This window comes from Triticum dicoccoides, chromosome 1B (assembly GCF_002162155.2).
Source record: "Triticum dicoccoides isolate Atlit2015 ecotype Zavitan chromosome 1B, WEW_v2.0, whole genome shotgun sequence".
Lineage (NCBI taxonomy): Eukaryota > Viridiplantae > Streptophyta > Magnoliopsida > Poales > Poaceae > Triticum > Triticum dicoccoides.
In genome coordinates, this window is record NC_041381.1 from 516,895,882 (window position 1) to 516,904,863 (window position 8,982).

The following is an 8,982-nucleotide window of genomic DNA, read 5'->3' on the forward strand; positions in this document are numbered from 1 at the left end:
AGTTTTGGCATTGCGCCGATCAAGAGGGATATTCACAGCTATGCTTCGAATACGAGCAGGAAGCCCCCAAGTGATGGCATTGCGCCGATCAAGAGGGATATTCACAGCTATGCTTCGAATACAAGCAGGAAGCCCCCAAGTGACCATAAGTTTTGGCAGTGTGTCGATCAAGAGGGATATTCACAGCTATGCTTTGAATACGAGCAGGAAGCCCCAAGTGATCAATAATGATAAGCCAATAAGACAGGACACCCATGTTTGAACCGCGCATCATGACAACAAGTTCTCTTTGGCAGCCTTCAATTTTTCCTGAGAACTCGAACTTGCGAGAGATGAATTCTTCTTGAGCCGGAATTTTAAACCAGATATTGAGAGCTTCAAAGCTTTGTCGGAGATAAATTTCCCTTGAGCTGGATTTTAAACCGGATATTGAGAGATTCAATGCTTTGTCAGAGACATATTTCTCTTATACCGGACTTTAAACCGGAATCTTCATTTTGAGCCAAGAAATTTTCTGACAGCCTTTAAATTTTCATCAATATAACAGCAGCCTCCGGGATCGGGTTATTTTTCCCTCCAATGACCCGGAGTTCTTGAATTCACTGAAAAAGGCCAATTCTGTGGAGTCATGTCATTGTAGCCCCCGAGTCTCAAGACGACTCGAGGGGTTGGCTTGAGATTCTTCATACTTGACCGTGATAAAAACCGATATGAGCCATTCGACAACTCAGTGATATAATAGTCCCTTTTGCAGTAGACAACTTGTCCTGCACTGGAGAACTTGCAAGCTAGAGTAATTGCTCTTTTAAAGAAAGCAATATATAATATAAAAATATACTAGATGGATTTCACCTGATATGTTAGGCTAAAACTTATCCACCGCGGAGTTGATGATTACCACGGTGAAGCTGCAATCAATCGCGGCTGAGTCGGCCGCAAGAGCAGATAGATGAGCCGGTCGCGGCGTTGTAAGCCGGTGCAGACGGGCGAATCAATTGCAGGCACGGTAAGCCGCGTGGACGGGTGATCCAGCCGCGTCGTGTTGATGTAGCGGAAGCGGCGACTTGCGCATGTATTCATCCAGTAGCATGGCATGAACACGCTAGTGCAAATATAATATTGGTTCATGCCCCTTTGCGACACCTTTGTAATGAATAATAGTCCTGTGAAAAGTTACCATAGACAAGAGTAATTGTTCTTTGATGAAAACAATATGTTTGATAAACTTGGATGGATATCACCTGGCATTTTTTGTTAGATAAACAGAGACGAAGCAGACCAAGTTTCAATATGCAGATAAATCCACAGTTGGAATTACGGATAGCATCCAGTAGCCCAGCGGTGGGTCAAATCGCCTGGCATCGTTGACGTGATTTTGGGCAGATTTTATCTCCTCATTGCTGTAAATGGTAAAGTAACAATAGTACCCTGCTCGTTTTTCCTTTCTTTACTTTCTTTTTCTCTTCTGGCCAGCACTAACTACTGGAGCGGTAGGGAACCAGTGAACCCGGGGATGGAGGTGCAAGTGAGGTTGGGCCCTTCAACACACCTGAAAATCCCTGAGCTCAAATTACCAGCAGGAAAAACCCCATAGCAAAGTATGTTTTCTGTATCCGCTGAAACTGAAACTTGCGTTTCTTCAGTAGTCAATTGAGTTGAAGCAGAATGTTTGTGGACGTAAATTTTTAGAAACCCCCACCTCAGCAGTAATTTAACTTGAGCACCAGAAACTTCCTGGCATCATTAACCTGATGGAGCTGTTTCTCCAGCATGTATACCCTTCCGTTTCTAAAATATTAGATTCCATTATGGAAAAGAGCATATTTTGGTCCTTCGGTTTGTTGCAGTTTATCATCAGTTTCTGTTGTTTGACAATAGGCCTTAGCGACAAAAACAAGCCACCGTCTCAAGGCAAGGGACAACGGGGGCGGGTCGAGACGGATTACACCGCAACAGAGAAGGCGACTCACGGGCACAGATGACTCAGCAAGGGCAAGGGTACTAGGGACAAGTCCCAATGCGGACGGGTGCGGAAGAGGCCGGTGAGGTTCATGGCAACCCGGACAGGAGGCAACTTCGTCAGGAGGTAAGGTGGCAGCGGCGACTTCAGGCCGATTGGCGTGGTGGCTTGCAGTAGCGGCTCCAGGCCGGTCGGCGCGGGGCGGCTCTCCGCAAGGGTGAAACGGAGGCGGAGGCACGAGGCGCCGCATGGCTCATTAAGGTGGCTCGGGGCAGCGGCGAGATTGGCCTGGCACGGTCGACGGCGGCTCGACGCCGCGGACTAGAACCGCGGGTGCTAGCTCGTGTGCGGCCGAGAAAACCGGCAGTGAGATGACTCAAGGCGAGAGCAAGATGCAGCAACGGAGGCTCGCAGTAGAAAACGGGAGGCTCAACACCGGAGTGAGACGCGGCAATGGCAGCGGGTGGTGCGGGCAGGTCGAGCGGCTCGGAGGAGGTAAACCACAAAGGAGGCGCGGAGCTGGCACGGGGATTGCGGAGGTCGGGGCTCGAGCAACAGGTTAGAGCAGCGGTGGCCACTCGGAGCAGCGCACGGTGGCCTCAGAAGTGGATACGGCTTGGAGGGCCCCGGCAAATCCACAATGGAGGAGCGGACCGGTGATGCTCCGGTGGAGGGCAGAGCGAAGAGGCCGCAGGGGCAAGCCACAGGGGGATCGACCATGGCGGCTCAGAGGCCACGCCGTCCAAGTGAGGCAGCAAGGAAGCCGGGTCAACTCTGTATCCACTTCCAGATCGTAATTGATTTCTTCACATGAGGGCGAATCCATGTCTTTGTCTGTTTCCGGTTTATAATTGTCTTCGGCAAAAAAAACTTAAGCCGCCGTGACTCAAAGTGGCTTTCGTTCCTAGCACTTAGACGTCTCGGCGAAAATTGCGATTGGACTGATCGCTGGATACAGCGCCCAGCAAGCCATCGAAATTCTCTTGAACCTTTGTCGATCTCGGTCCATCGTATAACACGACGACGGCATGCACAGATAACTCAAAATAGTCTTAATCTCATGCCCTGCCGCCGCAGAACACTTCGTCAATCTTGACTAACGAACTTATAGTTGATGTGAATTTCCCATGCCGGTTTGAGCCGGAAAATTGCTAACTTCTCAAACCATAGATAAGATCCCTTCAAGAACTCAACGCCACCGTACGCGAGCCCCACGGTGGGTGCCAACTATCATGGATTTGTCACGGCAGGTGTCCTAGTGTGAGGACTTACTCGTGAGGCCAACGCATCTATGTTGTAGCTTGAGAGAGGTTGATCGGGACGAGAGAGGCGGGGCGGATCAACAAACAAGAGAAGAGTTTAGATAGCTTCGGGCCCCGGGAATCATCCGGTAATAGCCCTACATGTTGTTTGTGGCTAGGTCTCATTATGCTCATGAGAGAGTCGCCGCGTAAGCCAGCTCCCCTTTAGTTGTGTCTAGCCTTCAAGATTATTTTCCTCCTCTTTTTGGGTGCTCCGCCCCTCCTTATATAAGTTGGAGGGGCGGGTTACATGTGGAGTCCTAGTAGGACTAAAATATTCTATAACAAGCGGAATCCTAGTCTTGCCCCCTTAAGGGAAATCTCCTTATGCCTTTCCTCTTATGCCGGCCCACCATAGCATAAGCCGGCCTTCTGGGCCTTGGGCCTTGTCATCTATTTGACCCGCCCGCCAGGTCTCCAATGAGTCGTAAACCGCCAGGTCCGAGCGGGTCGCCAATGAGTCGCCAAGATCCAGTCGGGTCATACATCCGGCGGGTTACACCGCGGGGTATATCCCCGACAGAACTTGACGAAGCACACGTGATTGATAAATCCTCTCTTGGACTTCCTCGCGAAATGCTTCTTGTTGCTCGCGCATTTGACCATTGCAGTCGGCAATGGCGCGACTTGTGTCATGTAGTGCACGTCGCGCCTCAAGTGCTTGGGCTTCACGCTGTTGCTGTTGGTGACGGAGTGCTTCAGAGTCTTGTTCGTCTTGGTGTTGGCGCGCTCGCTCTTCCTCTTGGTGACGTTGACGTTGACGATGTGCTTGCTCGTCGAATTGCTCTTGTGGATGGTTGCCATGAAGAGGATTGCGGTTAGCTTGACGGTCTTGGCACGCGGCTCAACAGAGTGTTTGATGTCCGTGTACTTGAGCCGGAGAGGGTGTCGCCAGAGTGACGATTTGAGTGGCTCCGGCTTGAGTAGGATGAAGTGGTGGAATGGCGGTTGACCATCTAGGCACGAATCGCGTCCATTCTTGCATCATTCTCTTGTTTGTGTGTGTCAAACTTGTTGTCGAACTAATCTCTCATCGCTTGTTGTTCTTGATGTAAAACTCTTTGTACACCGAAGAGGTGGCTCTTGGTGACATAGGATGACATGTCATCTTCTTGCTCCATGAAGAATGGGTTGGTAGAAGAACTTGGCCTATCCATCATTCCAAGCAAATATGTGAGAGGGAGAAAGAGAAGAACTTATACCAAATGTACCTTGACCGATGTTGAAGATGGATCAATGATCACTCAAATGTGGAACAAGGAAATAGCACAATTGGTACCAATTCTTGTCAGTTTTCACACCTACACAAGTAAAAGCTTACGGTGGAGCTCGGTTAGGATGGTGACACAAAATTTGATGCAACTGTTAGTGAGCCTCAATAATGTTGGAAAAGATTCACTAATTTGCAAATGCAACAAGTAGACCAATAGCAAGGTATGGTACACGGAAACACACACGCAAATAGATAAGTGGGGTCGTGCAACCAAGGAATGAGACAAAATGTGGAATCCACAGAAATGCTCTTGTTGCACAACACTGGAGAGACGCTAGCACGATTGCACAATAGGCGGATATGAAACTTGTGCACAACCTACTAGGCCAAAATGCAATGACTTCTATCCCAAGTATATATGCTATATGTATGGTATTCTGGTGATATGATCCAAGATGATCGAGTATGTCAATCTTAATGTAGTGTGATGCTATGGTTCTTGTTTATAAGCTCTTTGCTTATCTTTCCCTTTTTCTTAAAAGCTTGTTTGGCTCTTTCTCTTTTGAGCTCGTTTCTCATGCAAAACTTCACGAACCAAGATAGCAATTGTGTATATGCGATGAAAACTTTGTGACACAAAAGATGATACCAAGATATGCACCACAATGATATGGTATGTATGATATAGTAAGTATGATCACTAATGTGCACAAGTCACGTTGCGACAATACTCAAAGGCTAGTCTTGATGGGCAAGGTACGCAAAGTTGGGCTATGGTGGTTATCAATGCAATGGCAAGGAATGTATCATGAAAAGATACCATGATACCAAGATGATATAGAAGTTACTGTTCTTACTTACGGTCGAGCTGTCAAAATTATGTAGCGGTCGATGTCGATGATGAATATGAGCGGCAGTGTTGTCGTTGTTGAATCGTCCCTAAGTAGCTGAAACGCGTTAGGAAATGGAAACCGCAACTCAAAGCTCAAAGACCAAAACGGGTCAAAATTGTCGGAGGTGGTAGCGGTTAAGCGAAGGTGGTGCTTGCGGAAAGCAGTGGAGGTATGGGAGTACGTAGGTGGTTGTGGAAAGTGGAGAGGTGGTGGTGGCCGAACTGAAATATTCCGTTTCGTCAGGTAACATCGGATGCCCGATGGTGGTCGTATGACCGGAAGTCGTCGCACGTGCTGTGCCTGGGAGATTTCGAGCACGGGATGAGCTCGGGTTTTCGAGGTGGAGATGGCGAAAATGGTCAAATCCAGGCGATTTTGTGAATGGAAATGGTGGAGATGATGGGCAAAAGCTAGATCCACTCGTGGAAAAGCAAATCCATGGATCAAATCCAACAAAACTTCATCACACCAACAAATCACAAAAAACTTTGGGGCTATTTTTGGTGGGGATTTTCTAAATTGGGGAAGAACACAACAAAATCAAGGTAGAAAACAAAGGGTAGGGGCTCCAAATACGTGATCAACGTGGCTCATGATACCAAGATGATGTAGGGTAGAACCCTAGATGCCCGATCTTTCACGATTGTACGGGATCCTAAGAATAATACGAGGAACACGAGAGGAAACACAAGAGAAAACACTCAACCAACAAGATCCGGTCACACATATGCTGGATCCTTGAAACACAAAGAGATACACGATTCAAATACAACAAAGGAAGATACAAGTGGCAGTAGTTCTTCGTGAGGAGGTCTTGAGAGGGGGTATTCCCGTAAACGGGTCTTGAATCCGCTTGGGGGATCTTCTCCTAAGAGGTCGTGAACTCCAATGGAGAAGTAACCAAGTGGATGAGCAAAGCTCTCACACAAATATGAGCTAATCCTTTGCTAACCCTAGAAAGAGGGAGGAGGAGGTCTATTTATTGTCTTAGTGGACGAAAGGGTAAGTGGGCTTCGGCCCAACACGCGGGTGGGCATACAGGCGTCGGACGTCCGAAGGCCCACGAGGGTCCGGACGGCCGATTCCGGTCAGGTGTCCGATGTATTGGCTCTGGTCAGGACTTGTTGGTCATCCTGTCGGGGTCGGCCGTCCGGAGGTCTCCATTCTTCTGATGTTTTGGCTTGGGTGTGGTGGTGTCGGTCGTCCGGTGTTGCTCGGCCGTCCGGGCGCTGGGAGGTGTCAGTCGTCTGGTGCTGCTCGGACGTCCGGGCGCTGGAGCGCGCACTGGCTGGGACTTGGCATCGGATGTCTGAGAGACGCCGGTCGTCTGATGACTGGGAGTTTCAAGCAGTCCTTCTTCTTGTCCATTGAACTTGGTGTCCTCGCCGTCTTGTCCGTTGGATGTAGCTGATCTGTGGCTTCCCTCCAAATACTGATCATGCATAGAGTCTCCGCATGAGGTAGTAGCCATGTCTCATAAGTAGAAAGTGGAAGTTCGGAGAGGAGCGAGTTCACCTTATCTTTGATAGCCTTTGCTTGAGCTCTTGTCATTGGTCCAAGTTGTGTCGTGGGAGATGTAGATACGTCCATGGGGATGATCGTGGGATGCTCCGCATCATCTGGTCTCCATTGCTTTGGTTTAATCACCATGGGAGGAAGATGGATGAGTCTACGATTAGGAGTATTAGACGTAGAGTGCTTATGCTTGATGGAGAGTTTTATAGTGAGTGGAAACATGATATGCTTGGAATTTTTCATGAATATCACTTGAATAAGTACATTACTACTCCTTGTGAACCCCTTGTCGACCCCTTGCATCCTACCCCTGATGAGTCTCTTGACATGATTCACAGTCTTAGAACTATCAATCTTATCACCAAAGGTTTGCCTAGAAATTTGATTGGTTGCTTGCCAACTCTTGAATGTGCTTATACTATACGGAGATTTCTTGAGGAACGATTTCCGGACTATTCCTTGAAAAACATAGATGAGATTCTTCACAAGTCCATTGCTCTGAATAAGATGAATCCCAATGATCCTAAGTTTGGAGATTGTTTATTTGAGCTTCGTGACCTTATGCGTGCCAAAGGAGATGTTGGAATCATTAGCAATATCATTTCCGAAGTCATTAGAATTCATAAAGATGCACATTGTCATGATCACAAAACTAATGAATCACTCTCTCTAGGAAATGAACAATCACAAGATGATGTTGAACATGGATACTATGATGAGGATGATAATAGTGACTTTGATCTTGATAAGTCTATGAGACACTTTAGTCTTATGGCTAACCTTCATGGCTACATGGATGGAGGAAAGGAATGGGTTCTTGATAGTGGATGTACCGATCACATGACCAGAGACAAGGATATGTTTCGTGAGCTTGTTGAAAACGATGACCCTCGAAAGTATGTCACTTTTGGTGATAACTCAAAGGGTAAGGTGGTTGGCCTTGGTAAGGTAGCTGTCGTGGGAATATCACGTCAGATGTCCTCATGAAAGGACTTAGTCGTGGAGCCATCGCGACGGGTTAGCTTAAAGGGGTTAAACCAGACAAAGGACATGAGGATTTTATACTAGTTCGGCCCCTTCGATGAAGGTAAAGCCTACGTTTAGTTGTGATGGGATTATTGGGGTCTCGATAACCAGGGAGCAAAACATGCTATGCCTGGCTCTCGAGTTGTTGTTTCTTGTCCCTGAACTGCCGCTGGGTCGTCCCCTTATATACACGGGTTGACGCCCGGCCGGTTTACAAAGTCCCGAGGCCGGCTCATACAAGTGTCCGGCTCGGTCTCTCCTATCCTAACTTACAATACAAGTTACATGACTATGACGGTTTACCACTATGGGCCCTAATCCACCTTTGGGCCCCGGGCCTCTAAGCTTCATTAGTAAAGCGCCATCTTCTGGGTCTTCATGGGCTTCAATATAGTTGAAGGTGAACCGGCCCCTCCTGGGAGGTTTACACTCAGTAGTTATATCCCCAACATTAGGCCCCAGATTGATTTAAACTTGTTCATGTCAATCTTCAATACTTAGAAAAACCCTGTGAACATCTTCTTATACTTTTTGTAAACCGCCATGATGTCTTCTTCTATAAACTTTGTTAAACCACCGTGACGTTATCCTCTGGACACAGCAACGGATCATCATGACATCATCTCTTTATAAAATGGTTAAAAAGATTCTCTTCATTAATGGTATCCCAAAGATCGAGGCGACAGGCGCGCCCTCTTTTGCCGCTTCAGGCTCCTCGATTTTCGCGCCTACCACTTATCCCTTTCTCCTTATAAATAAGGCCGGCGGGCCTTTCCATTCTCTCCCCTTGCCTCTTCGCCTCGTCTTCCTCCTCACGACCCGACGAACTCAAGTGCCGCCGCCACCGTCGACCTTCATCTCTGCACCGACCAGGCCGCTGCATCAACCTGAAAAGCTCCAGAGAACAGCGGCGCCCCTCCGCAACAGATCCACTGTTGTAAGTTTTCCCTTTTCCGCATTTTTAGATCCATGCTAGGGTTAGCGATTTCATCTGTACAGTTCCTCATTCATCTCAGTTCTTCGCATTTTGCTTCTGTCGTGGTTTCTTTGATCCAACCGTAGCGTCGATCTCGT